This window comes from Meriones unguiculatus, chromosome 14 (genome assembly GCF_030254825.1).
Source record: "Meriones unguiculatus strain TT.TT164.6M chromosome 14, Bangor_MerUng_6.1, whole genome shotgun sequence".
In the NCBI taxonomy this organism is placed as follows: Eukaryota; Metazoa; Chordata; class Mammalia; order Rodentia; family Muridae; genus Meriones; species Meriones unguiculatus.
The window spans coordinates 77,530,025-77,549,443 of record NC_083361.1 but is presented as its reverse complement, the minus strand read 5'-3'; the positions used below and the strand labels follow the sequence as shown (position 1 = coordinate 77,549,443).

Here is a 19,419-nt window from a genome sequence, read left to right as displayed (position 1 = left end):
CATTTTCTCCCAAATTACATAGCCTATAAGCAACACAAAATTGGAACTCTCTTGTTCATTATTCTCCTTATTTCATCAAGAACATGTGTTCTCTTTTAACAAAATCCATAAATAAGTGTGTGTGGTGAGGAATGAAAGGACCGAAACACCTTGTATCTAATAAGAAAGTAGCAACTGCCCCTCCTGGCCTCCCCCTGGCTACACCTGGCACGGGACCGCTGCCTACACTGAGTCTTCACCACAGTCCAGCTTCTTTCCTTACATTCACTGATGCTTAAAGAAGCATTCACGGTTAAATCCTTGCTTTTCCTGCTGACCCTAGCCTATCAGGTCTTGTCAGGGCTGGCTGCATCATCTTCAGCCGTGGCCTGGCAAGGCTGCTCCCTTCAGGGAGAGGTGATCAAACCACTGAGTTCATGTCAGAGACAGCTCCTGATCCTCTTATTAGGGAACCCGCTTGGAAACTGAGCAGCCTACAGGCTTTCTCTGAGCAGGGGGTCTAGGTCCTTTCCATGCATGGTCCTAGGTTGGAGTATCAGTCTTTGCAGGACCTCCTGGGCCCAGGTTTTTTGGCTCTGTTGGTCATCTTGTGGAGCTTCTGTCTCAAAGGGGAGGAGGTCATCCTCTATCAGGGGACTAGAGGGAGGGTGCGTGGGACTAGGAGGAGACAAGGGAGGGGGCTACAGCTGAGATACAAAGTGAATAAATTATAATAAATAAATAAAATAAAATAAAATAAAAAAGAAGAAAAAAACCAAAGTGAATAAATTGTACAAATAAATCAATAAACAGATAGATAAATAAATAAATAAATACAGTCCTGCTGACCATTCTCAGTCTCCAAAGAAGCAAACCACCTTAATTTCTCTGTAACAATTTCTCATAAAGTCTTGGGTACAATAAGCTACCTTCCTGTTTGCCTGAATATGGGTCACCCTTTTAGCAGTTTCTAAGGTCAACCTTTCAATTAACAAATGCACATTGAGTGACTGCCTTTCTGTTGTTCACCAGGTCATAGAAGCTCCTTTTTTTCCAGCTTAAAAGCCCATCACCGTCTTCATATTCTTTCAAAAGAGCTACAGAGCTTTATCTTCCTTCTAGATGATCTGAATTTGTGCTGTTCTAGAAAAATTAATGCTTGGGAATGCTTGTTACCAAAAAGCTATAACAATATTTTTGGTTCAGATACTATGTGGGTGGAAGCAAACGACTACTTTATTTCACCCCTTTAAAGTACCTTAGGACAATGACAGGCACTGATTATTAGTGTCTTTTTTGTCCTCACTCCCTGCCCTCCAGCATGGCAAAATGCAGAAACTGCAAGATTCCAAGTTATCTCCATGCGACCTATTTTTCATGATGCTAATGGCAACGCCACTCATTTGCATCCTTCGTTAAATACATTATTACATTTCTTCTCCACAATAGTTTACACTGTTAAATATCACTACTATTACTTCAGTTTTATTGGTGAGAGAAATGCTCGAACTTAAAGCTGTTCAGCTAGTAAACACAAGTGCCCTGGCACGAGTAAAATGTTGTTTCAACTTAGATTATAAAGCTGTTTCTATAACATTGTGCGGCCCATATAGCTTCTCATTTAAAGAGAAATAATCTTTGATCAAACCACAAGATATTTTGGGTGGTTAACTATTTTTTAAATGCACAATTAGAAATTTCACATGGTTCTATCTGAGAATATAGTAACCTGCTATGGTGATTAGGAGCTGGGACTCAGGGGTCAGGTTGCTTTTGCATATAACCTGATTCTCTCATTCTCTAGATATAACCTTCAGGAATTAGTTAACCTCTCTAAGCCCTTGCTCCTTATTTACAGAATTGTCCTATCTCACTGGATGATACAACTGTCCAAATCTCTAGTTCTTCGCACATAGCGACAGTTATTCTCATGATTCTCCTAGGCTGGCCACTATCTACCTTTCTAAATAAAAACCCCTGTAGGCAGTTTGTGCCTGGTAGCAGGTAAGGGTGGTCAGAGTGGGAATGATTGATAGCTATTATTGTTAGAGAACTTTAAAGAAATCACCTTGCTGTGTTGGGTTGTATTAAAAATTTTACCGAGGTTTTGATTGTCCTTCTCTTACACTGTTAGATGCAGTTAACCTGGATAATACAGGAATGAATAGTTCCCAATGTATAAGCAGTGTAGTACTGCAAAAGAAAAATTTAGAAGTCCAAGGTTTTATACCTGTGTCAGTTCTTCTCAGACTGAATTGTGGAGCTGGGGAGGTGCCAAGCACATTGAAGGTGTGGCTGTGACAGTGGCTATGTAAAGGAGTTACCTGTATAACGGATACAGTTAACGTCTCTATCAGTTTCCAGCCCAGTCCTCAACGTGAACTTTTAAGTATTCATTGACTGTGCTACCTTGGAAGGTGATAGTGTGAGCTCCAAGAGATGGATGATTACATCACTGGTGTCCACCCACCCCATTTTCCTCTGTGGGGCAGCTGAGCCTTGCAACCTGGGGATCTGGCCTGGAGCAAGAGTGAGGTCGATTCATGTACAAACCCTGAGATTTTCATCTTGAGACCATTTAAGTGTAAAGAACGCTCCCTGTCTGTTCTGGGCCTGCATGCCCCATGTGCCCCCCACCTCTGCCACTCTTGAGGTAGTCATGTCGCCTGTTGGGCAGGTTTCAGTTTAAAACGTCCTACTTCCTTATAAAGACATATCCAGCAGGCACCAGAAATTTCTCTTCATGCAAATGAAGCATTCCCAGCACCTCAGCCCCAGCCAATAATGTACACACACTTGAAAACCCCTACCCATTTCCCCAAGGTTTATATAGTCTTTATGCTCCTTAATAGAAAAGAGCTGTTTCATTGAAAATCATCTTGGAGAGGTCCTCCTCCCCTTCCATCTGACCCTAGCTTATCAGGTATCTTCAGGACTGTCTGCAATGTCCTCCTCTGTGGCCTAGCAGGGCTGTTCCTCTCTCAGGGGGGGTGGGGGAGGTCAAAGAGCCAGCCACTGAGTTAGTCCATGAGTTAGCCACAGAAATAGTCCCTGTTTCCCTTACTAGGGAACCCACTTGGAGACTGAGCTTCCATGGGCTACATCCAAAGAGGGCTTCTAGGTTATATCCATACATGGTCCTTGGTTGGAGAAACAGTCTTATAAAAGACCCCTGTGACCAGATACATTTGGTCCTTTATCAGTGGACTTGGAAAGGGGCAGGGAGGAGATGAGGGAGGGAGGGTGGGATTGTGAGGGAATGAGGGAGCGGGCTACAGCTGGGATACAAAGTAAATAAGCTGTAACTAATATTAAAAAATAAAAATTAAAAAGAAATAAAGTAATAAAAATTTCAGGCAAATGGAAAAAAAGAAGCAAACCATCTTGGAGAAGGCTTTCTCTCCAACATCCACTGCCAGACTGAGATCCTGCTCACCCACCTGCCTGCCTAAGCTTCATCCTTCAAGACCAGCCCTGGTGTACAATGGTGTCTGGATACCATGAGGGCAGAAGTGACCGCAGAACAGCACCCCTCATTCTACTATGAATTCTAAGTTATAATAAAGTAAGTATATTACATAAAATTTTGAAGCATGGGTAAACAGGTATTAAGTTAATTAGAAATAAATCTTCTATAGAGGATCGAAGGCAGGCAGTAGGGCAGTAAGAACTGACAGAGAAAATCATGTTTTGATGATATTGTTGTCCTTTCTTTCCTTAATGACCCTGCATTAAAAATGGTCTTGTTTGCATATATACTTTTTATTTATTCATCTGGAAAATGTTCCATGATTCTTCTCCCAATTATTAAACCTAAACCTTGTCTTTGTCTTTCCATTTCTACTGCTCTTACAACACTCATCCATATACACTCATTTCCACACACATGAAACATCTGACCCTTTTATACATCTACAAATGATAATCTCACAGAGTTATAAAGACCCAGTGAGTTCATGAAGTAGTATAAGTTAGATGAATTCATAAAGTACTTGGAACTATACCTTGGCACATGGTAAGTTTTACTATTATTTGTAATGGAAGTTTTAGTTTCTTTAAAAACTCAGTTATGGTATACAAATATGTTTTTGCTTTAATCCCAAGTGTGGAATATCCACAGCTGATAACAGCCTTGTGCAGCTCAGAGAGCCAGGCGAGATCATTGCCAGCCAGAGTTAGTGAAATTCTGAAGGACTCCAGCAAACATAAAAAAATAGAGTGCAGAGAGAGGAAGGGGCTTCGAGTACATGGACAGAGGAGGAAGAAGGCTGCTTGCTTGCCCTGCTGTGTTTGCCTTTTGCTGTTGCTGGACTGCTCCATATCCTGATGACTGAGCTTGGTATTTTCCCAGACTCTGATGACCCTAACCAGCCAGAATCAAGTCTGAAGATATCCATGCCCCCTCTCCCCTTTTCCTTCTAACCTTATTTCTCTCCTACCTGGGGTTAGGGTATTGGAAAGAAGGTAGAGACTTAAGGAGCCCCAAATAAAGTAGAGTTTTTAAAAATAGGAACTGCAAGCATACTCTTCATCGTTGCAGAATTAATAGATGAGTAGTTAGGTTGGCAAAGCCTTTCCCAAAAGAGAAACAAAAGCTACATGGCACTGTCCAAATAACCATTTCTATACTCTGAAAACTGACCACAGAAATACAGAAGTCTGACCAAATACAAAAGACTCCAGAGAAACCACTGAGCCTCAGTTAACAGCAGTAGAAATCTGCTGTGCTCTAGCCTGGGGTGCACCTATGCACAGCTCCCTCTGAAGCTACCCTCACCTGCTCATAAAAAGTTCTGGAGGTACAATGTGTCTGTCAGGCAGTGAGTACTTCAGCCTTACTGCCAGAGGGGCTGGCTTCATTTGGAGAACACAGAAAAATACTCCTGCTCAGCTGCTGGAAACGATAGTGATTCCAGTCAGTGGCAAACAAACAAGGGAAGAGAAAATTGAAGTGGCCTCAGGTGATAATAAAGGGTGGAATCAACAGACTGTCCAAACTGAATATAAGTTTAACGGGGGAATTAGAGAGTCATGTGGTTTTTGAAAGTGTTTACATATCCCTGTTCCGCTAGAAGTCTGGAAGTGTGCAAGATTGCTCTACCACACAGAAGGTAGAAGATCCTCACCACTGACACAAGACTGACTCAGTGAGAGCCTGTGCTGTGCGAAGGCACTTGCCAGAGAACAATCAATCATCAGCAGAACATAAACTGTTTTCCCTTTAAACATCCATCCATCCTCAGCTGATTCCACTGGTGGAAGATGGCAGTCCCACTGGCTCAATGACTTGAAATATAACCTGTGAGCAAAGCTGATACCAAGCAATCTAGGAAACTGGGGAACATCATGTGCTATCTGTAGCTATGTGCTACTGGAAGAGAGGCTGACACCATGCATTGAGTCCAGGCATACCACTGAACAAATGAGCAAAATCTGTTTCAATCTGGGCTTAGAGGAACTCAATTAACCCAAATCAGAATTAACCAAAAACTGATGGACAGTGGAAGAAATTACAGCAACAACAACAACAAAATGCATACAACAAACATAATGATTACTCTAGAGGAAGAAGAAAAAAGAGAGAGAGAAGCAACATTTGAAGAAATAATGATTGAAATTTTCTACTAAATCAATCCACAGCTCCAAGAAACAGAAAAAAACTCCAAACTCCAAACAGCACAAATATGAACCATACAATTGCTATAAAAACCTAACAGCAAACATCCAGACCTATAAGATATATAGTTAAAAAAGACAGCATCTTCAACAAATGGTGCTGGGTAACTGGATGTCTACATGTAGATAAATGCAAATAGATCCATATTTATCAGCCTGCACAAAACTAAAGCCCAAGTGGATCAAAGAGCTTAACATAAAACAGACACACTAAATCTGTTAGAAAAAAAAAAGTGGGAAAGAACTTTGTAGTCATTGGCACAGGAGACAACTTCCTGAACAGAACACCAGCAGCTCAGGCTCTAAGATCAACAATCCATAAATGGGACCTCATGAAACTGAAAAGCTTTTGTAAAGCAAAGGACGCTGTCAACAGACCAAAACAGTGGCCTACAGACTGGGAAATGATTTTCACCAACCCTACATCTGACGGTGGGCTAATATCCAGAATATATAAAGAACTCAAGAAATCAAACACCAACAAACCAAGCAATCCAATTAAAAAATGGGTTACAGAGCTAAACAGAATTCTCAACAGAGGAATATTGAATGGTGTAAATAAACACTTAAAGAAATGGTTAACATGGCAAGGCTGCACCCCAAAGGGGGAGGTTATCAATGAGCTGGCCACTAACTAGCAATGATGAGACCTGATAGGATAGGATCAGATAGAAGGGGAACAGATCCTCCTGTATCACTGAATTAGGGGAGTGGCATAGGGAGAGAAGAGCAAGGGTGGGTGAAACTGGGAGGAGAGTGGGGTTCCAGTGGGGATACAAAGTGAATAAACTATAAGAACTAACTAACTAAATAAATAAATAAATAAATGAAAAAAAATAGAGCATTTACTGCCTCCCCAAATTTTTACATTTCTAAAGTTAGTAAAAACAAAACAAGAAAAAAAAAAGGTCAACATCCTTAGTTATCACTCTAAGATTCCACCTCACATCCATCAGAATGGCTAAGATCAAAAATTCAAGTGACAACACACGCTGGGGAGGATGTGGTAAAAGAAGAAATTACTTTAAAAATATTTAAATGTAGGTCAGTTAGCAGTTGCTACTTGTGTACAATCATGCAACTAAATAGACTCATGGTAAGGGTAAAGACATTCATTAGGTTCCTCTGACTCTATATTTAATGATTTTTGCCAAGTTACATTTTAGGTTAAAGCACAGAATACATTATATGTTTATATAAATATGCATAAAATATTATGCATTATCATAAATTAAACTTCATAAGATGCTTCCACATAAATGTGTCAAATTGATAGCATTTTTTTTTGCCACTGATAAACATGGAGCTGAGCTGTCTTCACTGTGCTTGCCATCATGACACTTTTCTAGATGTCTTGGCTCACAAAAGCTGACAGAGAAAATATGATTCCTACTTTCAAAGCACTCATTTAGTCTGAAAAGCCTCTGGAGGACAGCTTGTCAATTTTTCTCTGAAACCAAGGGGCTTATAATCTTTTGAGGCAGTGTACTTGTGTGGAATTTCTTTCTTGGCTTCCCGGAGAATGAAAGAGGCCTCTCTCTTGCTTCAGCTATGAATCACACTTCAGCATGGGCTCCTTAACCCAATTGCCCCTTTGGAATTTGAGCATCTTAAAAACCAAAAGAGAAAATACATTTCAAACCCACAAAATTCCATTCTTTTCAAGTCTTGCTTTAAGGGAGTTTTCCTGTCTGTGTTGCTGAGTGTTCCTGGCATTGTCACCCGCTTCATCTGCGGCTCTGTTCTAGGAAGAATGGCTGGCATCTAACACCTCTTGCCTGTTAGAGCAAACGAAGGGCACATGGACAGCTGTTCATGGTAAAGGCCTTTAGGCTACTTGAAACTATTAATCAATGGAGCAGAAATGTTCCCTGAGTAATGTGTCTGATTGCTTTAAAGACAGGTCTGAAAAACAGAGAGGGCTCTTCATAGGGAAATTGCCTTGGCAACGTGGCATGTATTCCTTAGAAGGGATCTTTAGAAAGACTCTAAAATGTAACCACTGCTGCCTGAGTCTTTACAAAATGCCCACAGCAGTCAGTTGTTTTTACAGTATCAAATGGGACACTGTTGCTGGTTTCTAGTTCACGTTCAAATAATTTTAAATACAGATTCTTATAAACTTGCTAGCATCCAAATATGGGAAAATGCCTCATGAGAAAAACAAAACAAAACAAACAAACAAACAAAAAACCACTTTCATTTTAAAGCAAAGATCCAGTTACTAGAGTAGAAGAAGCCAGCCTGAGAATTGAAGAACGGTTGTAGGATTTATCTGAACACACTTACATGAGGGCATATACCGACGACAGTATTGAATAAAAACTGATGTTTGTGCATCTAAAATCTGAATTTCAGAAAGATAACACTTAAGGGTTTATATTTTCTTTTTCTTATAAGGATTTATATTTTCAACTCACCAATTACAGATTCATTTTAAGTCATAAAAAATCACATTTTCATAATACAGCTCAGGGTATTCTCACATGCATTATCATATTAGGAGGTAAGAACGCCCTTGTCTCCATTTTCAAAAGGACCGAACTGAAACAGAATTTAGAACAAGTTCAGCTGATAATGTTATGGATTCATCTTTGTTTTGCATATGCTTTTTGAACACCTTGATCTTGAAAGAATTCTCACGACTTCCCAGAGAAAAAGTGTTCTCTCCCCCACCCCCGGCAAAAAGTGTTTTCCCACTGAGCTAATACTGAAGTCAAAGTTTAAGCCTCATTCTTTACGGAAACTGGCTTTAAAGTTGCAACCTCAAAGCCACAGCTCTCTTTCTCTAGAAGGAAGGTTTTGGCAAGAACTTGTTTCTGCTCTTGCCAAAGAATGCCCTTGAAGGAGCAGTGTGCTTAGCCAAAGGCCAGTAAGTGATTATTTGAGAAAAGGAGCATCGTGTGCCGAGGTCTGCGTGTGCCGGTAATAATCACTCGGAGCGCGTTGGCTACAAGACTCACAGAAGGCCTGGGAGTTCTTTCCTTCACTGCTTCCTAAGTTGAACCATGCAACGGCAAGCTGTGCAGGAAAGCTAACTCATGACATCATTTGCTCATTCATTCATTCATTCATTCATTCATTCATTCATCCATGCTAATAAGTCTTGATTGTCTTCCACATTCTGAAGACACTGAACACAGTAGTGTCAAAAGTGGCCAATGGTGATACTAAGAACAGTCCATAGGCAATGCTATCAATATCAGCTTCTAGCAAATCAGCTTCTTGGAAGTTTGGAGCCTGCATGAAAACCAGACAGTAGAGTTAGGAAAGACTCAGGATTAAGGGCTAAGAACGTCAGTCTGAGGGTTCGTTAGAAGATGGGTGCTTTCTGCATGCATGAAGGATTCTGTGCTCAGAGCTTAGTCTGAAAAGATAAGGGCAAGAAGCAGTGAACCAGGGGAGAGGAGACTCCCTCAAGCAGTCTGGAAAATTGGCTTAACATACATAAACACGCAAGGAAAAGAATACAGCAATTAAGCATATAATATGGCATATGACAAGTAGCATATGTTTAATTCTGTAGTTTCTAAGTTGTACCCCATTGAGTGCCTTATGTTTACCCATTTGGATTCAGAACAGGAAACTGACTCATATCATGCTTCCGAGTCTTTTCTTCAGGACAGCTAGTGACTAGGCATGTAGTTCAAACACAAATCAAAGAAACTTCTTTTACAAGTTTTCTTTAGTGTTGAAACCATGCACAATGGCAAGTTTACCTGCAGTAGTTCTGTGTTTTTAGACTAGTTATAAAAAATTTACTATTTTTATTACTATTATTATTTTACAATTTACTCACTTTGTATCCCAGTTGTAGCCCCCTCCCTTGTCTCCTCCCAGTCCCAAACTCCCTTCTTAGTCCCCTATCCCTCTTCTCTAGTCCACTGATAGGGGAAGTCCTCCTCCCCTACTGTCTGACCCTAGCCTATCAGGTCCCATCAGGACTGCCAGATCCTCTTCCTCTGTGGGCTGTCTAAGCTGTCCCCCTTCCCTCCCAGGGAGAATTAATCAAAGAACAGGCATTCAAGTTCATACAGAAATTGGGTTTAGATAATGGAATTCTACTCAGCTATTGAAAATTTGCAGGCAAATGGATGGAACTGGAAAAGATCATCCTGGATAAGGTATTCCAGAAACAGAAAGACATGCATCATATATACTCACTTATAAGTAGATATTAGGCATGTAATATAGAATAAACATACTAAAATCTACATACCTAAAAAATGTAACAACAAGGAGGACCCTAGGAAAGATGCTTAATTCTCATTCAGAACGAAAAACAGGACAGACACTGGAAGCAGTAGAAGAGAGGGAACAGGACAGGAGCCTACCATAGATGTCCTCTAAAAGACTCCACCCAGCAGGGGATCAAAGCAGATGCAGAGACTCACAGTCAAACTTTGGACAGAGCACAGGGAATCTTATGGAAGAAGGGGGAGATAGAAGGACCCAAAGGGGACAGGGACCCCATAAAGAGACCAACAAAGCCAAAGAAGCTGGGGCTAGGACTCCAGAGACTGATGCATCAACTAAAGACCATGCATAAAGAGGACCTAGACCCCCTGTTCAGATGTAGCACATAGACAGCTCAGTCTCCATGTGGACTCCCTAGTAAGGGGAGAAGAGACAGTCTCTGACAAAATTTTAGACTCTTCAGTATTGTTTTTGAGAATGAATGTTCACTTTGGGAATAAAAACGAACACTGGATTCAATCATTAGAAACATCCCCTGGTCTGGCTATTTTTCTGGAGCCCACCAAGCTCCCTGTTGTGAAATTCATGGTAATCTGTATCACTTTTAGAGTAAAGGAAAGGGTGGTTGGTGGAGGTTGAAGATCGCTTCTTCATTCAAAAGTAATTTTCTTCCTTGTTTCTTGCTCTCTAGAATTGATTGACTTTTTTCAAAATTTCAGACAAATCTGAACTAGCTAATTCTACAAGAAGCATTATGTATGCCAGTTTTATTGATAGAGAAAAGGTAAATACTATCAAATTAGTATGACATATTAACATAATCGTATATGCATCAGTCACACAGAAATCCTGGATATACTACTAAGAGAAGAAATTATGTCAAATACAAAAATAACAATGAAAACCACATCCATTTAAATAGTTTTAGTTTTTCTCTAAGTATCAGTATACCTGGTCTTTATTGCCAACTAAATATGCAATCTAGAATAGTCAGATTTTCTGTAATGAATTGTATTTTAGATTGAGTAATGTTCAACATAGGTTCATTTCTTTCTCTAAAATATTTACCAATATCAAGAATTATCATTTTAGTAGCAATACCATTGCAGATTGGGTTTAACAAGGTGAGATGGATAATGTGTAGAATGACTATTTTACTCACTTCTCCTTTTCTGATTCTGCTTTATCTGGTGTTAGCTGAAAATCACAGAGGAATAAAATATTATATCCAGTTGACTCATAAAGGAAATACTACCAGATCATGGAACACCATGAACTACTACCTCTCTTTCAATGATTACAAATGAAACTGAAGGTGTGCTTTCTTTTCTTTTTATTACAACTTATTCACTTTGTATCCTAGTTGAAACCCCCTTCCTTATGCCCCTCCCAATCCAATTCTCCCTTCCTCTTCTCTTCCCTTGTCCTTCCCCAGTCCACTGATAGGGGAGCTCCTCCTCCCCTTCCATCTGACCCTAGCCTATCAGGTCTCATCGGGACTGGCTGCATTGTCTTCCTCTGTGGCCTGGTAAGGCTCCCCCCACAACATAGGGGGAGGTGATCAGACTCAGCCAAACTTTGGGCAGAGTGCAGGGAATCTTATGAAAGAAGGAGAGACAGATAGACCTGGAGGAGACAGGAGCTCCACAAGGGGAGCAACAGAACCAAAAATCTTGGCCCAGGGGTCTTTTTGGAGATGGATACACCAACCTAGATAACCTAGAACCCCTGCACAGATATAGCCATGGCAGTTCAGTCTCCAAGTGATTTCTTAATGGAAACTTTCTCTAAACTTCCTTGAGATAAAAGAATTAGAGTCGGAAAAGTTCACTGTGCCAATAGACTATTACAAATATCCTACACCACAACTTTTGATGTATATGCTAATAGATACCAAGTCAAAATAAAAGCAAGAAGGTTGGACTGTAAATGCCATTAAACTGTATCAAAATAAGGTAATATTTGCAATAAGCATAGGTTTTATTAAATGGAAAAAATAATGAAATAATATGACTTCGAAAGACACAGAAAATATAGTTTTAAATGGCAGGGAGGTATTTGTGCTGTCATGAAGAATGATTTATACAATTAACATGCAAATCATTTCTCCCCTTCCTCTTTTGGATTGAGGCTGTCTTCATATTTCTCAGCTTGCCAAATTCTTATGAGACTTTCTTAAAAGAAGTATTAACTGGATAAAAGGAAGCTCTTTCATTAACTGGTTTGGGGCACTTAGAACAGATGGTTATTAACAATAAATAATTCTTGGTGCCAGGTGTGATGGCACGTATCTACAGTTCCAGTGCTTGGGAAGCCGAACGAAGAGGATAAAGATTTCAACAATTGTCTTTGACTACACAACGAATTAAAGGATAATCTCAAAAATACTTAATACTTCATAATCATTGACAATTGAATGCAATCTGTAATTTGAGTCCAAAGAGTGGGTGGTAAGAGGGGCAGTGGTAGAGAAAGGATGTGGACTATTAGTGCAGATTAGCTTTCCTGGCAGCAAATGTATGAACAAACCATGATTTGTACATAGAACCTTCCGTTAAAATCTGCCTCTGAGGACTGGGACAGTGACTCGGTCAAAGAAGTGTTCGCTCTGCAAGCGTGGATTTCTGAGTTCAGATACTCAGCACCCGTATAAAAATGTTAGCTCTTGCAGTGCATGCTTGTAATTCCAGTGCTAGGGAGGGGACAGAGACAGATAGATTTCTGGAGCCAGCTCAGCTGGCAGAGTTGCTGTGATCTGAGTCCACCAATAGATACTGGCTCAAAAAGTAAAGCTGACGGCTCCAGAGACATCACAGTGGTTAAGAATACATTCTGTGCATTGATGAGGACCAGAGTTCAAAACCTCAGCACTTATGTAAAAAGCTGGGGGTGGCCATGAGCGTCTGTAGCCCTACCAACGTGGGGGACTGAACCAGGAGAACCATTGGAGTCAGCTAGACAGGACTGACTTGTAACTCGCCTCGCTGTAGGTTCAGTAAGAAACTGTATCTCCAGATAGTTAGAAGGAGTGGGAAAGAGAGACACTTGATGTTCTCTGCTGGTTGCTGTGTGAAAATATGGATGTGGAACCTACTTACCCAACAGCTGCATGCATCACATTCTGATGCCAAACACGTAGGCACAGAGACACATGCATGCACAGTCACATACACATACACAGTCACAGTCACATACACACACACACACACACACACACACACAAATTACCATTTGAAGTGACTAAATCAGCAAAATACGGTAACATCTTGGAATTTGCCTGGGCTACCATTATCAAGTAGCTCAGTTTCTGCTCTGGAAACAGTTGATATAATAATACTACAAAACATTTTAGAGCATAACAAAAGCTTTAAAAGCACACACAAAAAATAGGCTTGCACAGTGTGTAATAGTGAGATGTAACTTTTGAACATAGGGAAAAGAAGGAGAACGTTGTCATACATCCTTAGCTCCCAGGAGACAGATTACAGAGAAACACTGAGTTAGCAAGGGTGGATCTGGCATTGTCCTTGCAGGCAACGTTGTTCGAAATTTGGCCTTTATATGACAACAGGATAATTTAGAGGCTTGCCACACAAGAGTAACACAGCTTTCTGAATGAAGTTAATAGACTCTACTATCCGTCTTTTTCAAAGGACATGCTATATACAGAAGACACAGACCATCTGACTAAAGAGATTTTTCATTTGATGATCTGTTAAGAGAAGACAACATTTGCAACAAAATATGCTTTATGGGGGAAACCATGCTGATATCTTAGATGACCATGATGTAAACACCCCAGTTCATAACAAGTACATGCTATGTGCATGACACAACACTATTAAAATCATGACATTTCCAGCTTAATTAGCAAGAGATTTTTAAGTGTTTAAAGTGTGAGTAGTGGAGGGTCAGGTAATTACTTGACACCACAATTAACGGACCCCTAGGCTAACAGTCAGGACAGGATGACCTACTAGGTCCTCTGACCCCAAGGTCACAGGAACAGAGGAAGGCGAATGTTCACTAGCGCCATGGATTTAAACAGTGACACTAGGGAATCAGTCAATCCTTGGAACAAACCTCGAATGAGACTGAACCTGAGATAGGAGGATGCTAAGTCGGCATATCATGGATGGATGCAGAAGATGCCAGGGAAGAAAGTATGGGGGGGTCTTTAAAACATGGATTCTAGAACCAGAGAGCACAGGAAGAATGAGTCAACAGGTGAAGGAAAGGGACAAGCACAAATAAATAACAAATAAATCTTCATCACCACAAAGTAAACAGTTTCTTCTGCCCTTTCAAAGCACTACGTTAGTCATTGTTTCCATCTGGGATTAAACCCACTCGTTTGCTTTCCTCAGCAGTGGAGTGTAGGGAAACACCATAATTGCGAGTGTAGGGAAACACCATAGTTTGTTCTGCATTGCACACTACGAGGAGCGGCCTATACTCAGTCCTTTGCATGTCATATTAAACAGTAGTGATCTGTTGCCCCGAAAGAGCATTCAAAAAAGAAGATATTTCATGAGAACTATTTGTTCAATAGAACTCTGTGTCTTTCCGTATTCTCGGACAGCTTTCAGGTGTCCTATGACAGCACAGTCCCTGCTATTCTGCCATTGGTAATTGGAGTACCTATTTGTGTTCCTCCTTGGAGAACAGCATCCTATCCAGAGTATTACCAGCACAGAAGACTGCAGATCGACATTTATTTCTGCCCATGTGATCAAAAGAAAATGTGTGACTTGTAGTAGCAATAACAATAAATATTCATGTACTTAATAAAACCAAAATAAAAGAACATACTCAATAAATAAATAATTTGTTGAAAGTTTTAATGGCCAAAGAACCACAGACTCAAAGTTGAAAAATCAAGGGAGAAAAACATAATTGTACACCTATTTAACACATAAGTACACAAAGAGTTTGTATAATGTCTCAGCTGATTTAATTTGTAAAAATGAACCTCTCATTGCTTCTAATTAGAATACAGTCCCTTTTCATAAAATTTCTCTTTCCCTCTATTCTCTCACAGTCTATATATTTTCCTTTAACTATTATCAGCCCACAGCCTATCTCTTGCTTTCTTTTGGAACTGTATATCATCCTGAAAGAGGCTGTATAGTCATATAGTTCTTGACATTGGCCCAAGCCAAGGTGAGTTCTTCAACAGTACTAAACCTGTAGTTGTCTGAAACTGTAGTTTGTAGTTCTGATCGCTAAGATGGGGATAATAATTCATTCCTATGCAATCATGACAATTGCTGATGAACAGCTGCCCACACGTCATTTCATCAGAACAGTCTTACTCAGCATCTAAGTCTAAGCCAGCTTATGGCCCTGATGGTTCCTTCGCTATGTCATGAACTTTTTATCATAATCTTAGTAGCTGTCTTTTTCCTCTGTGATGAAAGTTCCTTCTGTTTTGCCTAAATCCCAGGGGTGAGTCTTCCTGATAACTATGTACAAACACAAACTCTTGCTGGGGGAGGAGGAAAGAGATCAGGGAGCTGTGCATAAGTCCATGCATTGATAATCTTAGATTTGGGGAGCTGAGGTTGGAAGATTCCTTTAGCTTAGGAGTTTAAGCTAGGCTGGGAAAATACTGTGAGTCATGACCTTAAAGGCACAAAATATATTATTTGTACTTAAACACAAGACAAAATGTAATGAAATAATTTATGTGTATGTTATAGTCAATAAAATCAGACCAAAGTTTACCCAAACTATCAGCCTCTTAAAACTAATAATTTTTTTAAAAAAGATTTATTTATTATGAACACAGTGTTCCTCCTGCATGTATGCCTGCAGCCCAGAAGAGGACACCAAATTTTATTATAGATGGTTATGAGCCACCATGTGGTTGCTGAGAATTGAACTCAGGACCTTTGGAAGAGCAGCTGGTCCTCTTAAGCTCTAAGTCATTTCTCCAGCCCCTGATCTAGTAATAGTTTAAATTCTACTATTTAAAGAAAACTCTTGTTTTGAGTTACTTTAAACACATCGGATCACTGAATCGCACTCAGAACATAAAAGAGACATCGATGATACAATCCCTGTCACCGCCTGACGAAACTGAGAGAACAGCGCTCTGTTAAACAGCTGCATGTCAGCAACAGACACGGTTCAGGTGGAACCGTGTGAGGGGAAGTAGAAAACAAGACATTCAACGACCATCCTGAGTGAGGTATCCCAGAAGCAGCAAGACACACATGGTACATACTCACTTATAAGTGGATATTAGACCTATAAGATAGGATAAACATACTAAAATCTGTACACCTAAGGAAAGTAAGCAAGAGGGAGGACCCTGGTAAAATGCTCAGTCTTCATTCAGAGAGGCAAACGAGATGGACATCAGAAGAGGGAGAACACAGGGAACAGGACAGGAGCCTACCACAAAGGGCCTCTCAGAAGTATGTATTCTTAACCATTGAACAGCATACGTGACCACCATTTTCCACCAAGGTGTACGTTCTTAGGTTTTATGTTGCCTTCTCTGTCTTGCCAATTTATCATGTTGTATGCTGATTCAAATAACACAGAAGATAGAAATATGAATAAATTTATGTAATATTATATCTTAAAAAAAAAAAAACCCAGATAGTCTGAACAAAGATCTGTGTGAAAAGCTTTGGAGACATGGAATGAAACAATCAAAAAGCTAATTTTGTATTATCAAAAGACCAACACTGAGAATATAATGTAATGCATAACAGGGAAAATGTGCAAAGTTTCATTTCCATCAGAAGAGAAAGAATGTTCTGCTTTTAATTTAATTATGTAATGGTTTAGGACCAGTGATTTTCAATATACTGACTAGCACAGTGTATAGTAAATTAAAGAGAATTAATTATTTTGTTACTTAAAATTTTTGTGGTATACAGAGTATTTTTGAACATCTAGAATAGAAATAAAAATGACAGTTAACTCCATATATATTTAAATAATTTTGGACCATAGTGTAAAAAATGTTTTACTAAGCTATGACCCACAGTCTATTAAATATATAGGAGAATTCAAGGTTGATTTCCAAACCATCTCAAGTAGGTGTCTAGCACATTTACTCCCTTTTGGATAGGTCCCTAATGGCATATTATGTCTTCCTCCAAAGGAAGGCCTCAAAGTGAGTGAGATGAAATAACCACATGTATAATCAAATACAATAAGATAAAAATCTACCATGCATAAAATTATGATAACACAGTTAAAATACATTAAACTTATATATTGCCACTTAAATTTTATTCTCCAAAGAGCTAAGGTCATTTATTATTTAGTCCAGGATCAGAACTTTGGAAAGAATCATGATTCCCATTTGACCTAGGAAAAAATTCAAATGTTCATCACCATAAAGCTTGTGAAGTGTGAAGAAAGAATAATCTTAAGAAAACACGTATACTAACCAGAGGATGTTTCAATACTGTTGATTTTAGAATGTATTTTTATAGTTGAGAAAGTCTCATCAAATGTCAAACAGTACAACCTTGATGTCAAAACCAGAGGCACAGCACATGATCAATATGACACTCCAACCAAGGACCATGCATGGAGATAACCTAGAACCCCTACCATGAATGGAGATAACCTAGAACCCCTGCTCAGATGCAGCCCATGGCAGCTCAGTATCCAAGTGAGTTCCCTAGTAAGGAGAGCAGGGGCTGTCTCTGACATGAACTCAGTGTCTGGCTCTTTGACTCCCTACCCCAAGGGGGGGTGCAGCCTTACCAGGCCAAAGAGGAAGACAATGCAGCCAGTCCTGATAAGACCTGATAAGGAAGGGTCAGATGGAAGGGGATGAGAACCTCCCCTATCCATGGACTTGGAGAGGGGCATGGGAAGAAATAAGGGAGGGACAGGAGATTGAGAGGGACTGAGGGAGGGGGCTACATCTGGGATAAAAATGAATAAACTGTGATTAATACAAAAAATAAAATATTTTTAAAAAAGTAGTTTTTATTAAGGAGAAGTGTATTCTAGATATTTATCCAATTAAGTAACTGTAATATTGACATTTTAATCAGTGTTCTTACACGCAGGCAATCCTGGAAATCTGTCGTGAGTCATTGTAAAAATTCTAAAAATCTTCTCATTAAAATACTTTCTAATGACACAATTTGGGAATGTAAAAATTGAAGGTACAGTTTACATTTTGTCTGTCCACATTTTACCACAAGTTACTCATTATACTTCACCTTTGGTAGAATTTTAAAGAAAAAATACACTATGAATTTCATAGGGCTCCTTTCACTATCGGGGGAAGGTGGGTTTGCTCTTCTTCACTTGGAGAGTCCTGTACCATTTCTTTGTATATACCCATAGGATATTTTGCTGTGATAAACAATTTAAGCTATAAAGCAACTCTGGAATAGATACTAGATAGTATTAGATTCATTTTTACAGATGAAGAAATGACTGGCTTAAGAGACACAGTATGTATAACCACTCCTGCACTTCAGAAACAAAAGCCTTTCATGCCCTTCCTAACAATGCCTTAGTGCTTACACTGTAGAGAATAACAGGGAAAGAGCCCCACTTACCCTGATGTTGAGGATGCTAGTGATTCTCAGAAGAAACAAGAGCTTCAGGGAAATGTACTCAATAAAGACAAAAAAATTGGTTTTTTTATTTTCCACTTAAAGAAATGGAAATATAATAGATAGCCTATAGCTTTATTTAGGTTAAGTATAAGAAAATGAACGTTATTATACTAGTGCATTTTATAGGTAATGTAATTTCAAAATATCAGAATAAAATTTGTAACTAATTTTACAAATAAATAGTCCATATTCTAAAAAGAGATATCAAATTATGATAATTATTTGTAAATATTTAAGTAAAGAATATGCCTGAACTGAATATAAAGTTTTAAAATGCAGTTCCAACTGGAAAAATGGAAAACCACGCAAAGACAGCTTAGAAACTTTAGAAAATTCTGCCCTCGATTGAGGAGAACATATGGCAAAATAAAGACAATATGGGTGGTATTAGATTGTATATCTTATTAGATTATTTAAGAGTCTGAAAGACCCCTGAAGCTAACTTTCAAAACGACAGAGTTCTCTATAGGTGGACAGTGAGGTAGTGCAGTTTGTCCAGGGCTCCTTGGTTTCATTTCCTGTTACTGTGACAAGATACCTTGACCACAGCAACTTCAGGGAGAAATGGCTTATCAGGCTCGGTTTCAGGCATAGCCCATCCTGCTGACAAGTCAGGGTACGGGCTTACTGCAGCTAATCGTGTTGCATCCCCACTCTGGGGTGGAGAACTATCAGCGAATGCATCTATATTAGCATTCAGCCCGCTTTCTCCACTCTTACCCAATCCAGAGTCACCTGTCCCCACAGTGGACATGCCTTTCCACCTGAGTTAATGTAGTCCTTCGTGGACACGCCCACAAACCATCCTAGTTTAGACAATCTTTTATTGAGGAATACAAGCATCCTAACTTGTTATCTGATGACTACATGGTTCTGGGAATATAACCTGACAACATAATCCTTCAAAAACAAAAATCTTAAATTATGACAACATTAAATTTAGAGACATATTTAATATACC

The 19,419-nt window shown here is 39.4% G+C and overlaps 1 protein-coding gene across 27 annotated transcripts in view; it reads right to left on the bottom strand.

The window, feature by feature from the left end:
- Positions 1-19,419, bottom strand: part of Dlg2 (discs large MAGUK scaffold protein 2) — a 1,917,798-nt gene that overhangs the window by 610,839 nt on the left and 1,287,540 nt on the right. The gene's annotated exons all lie outside the window — the stretch shown is intronic.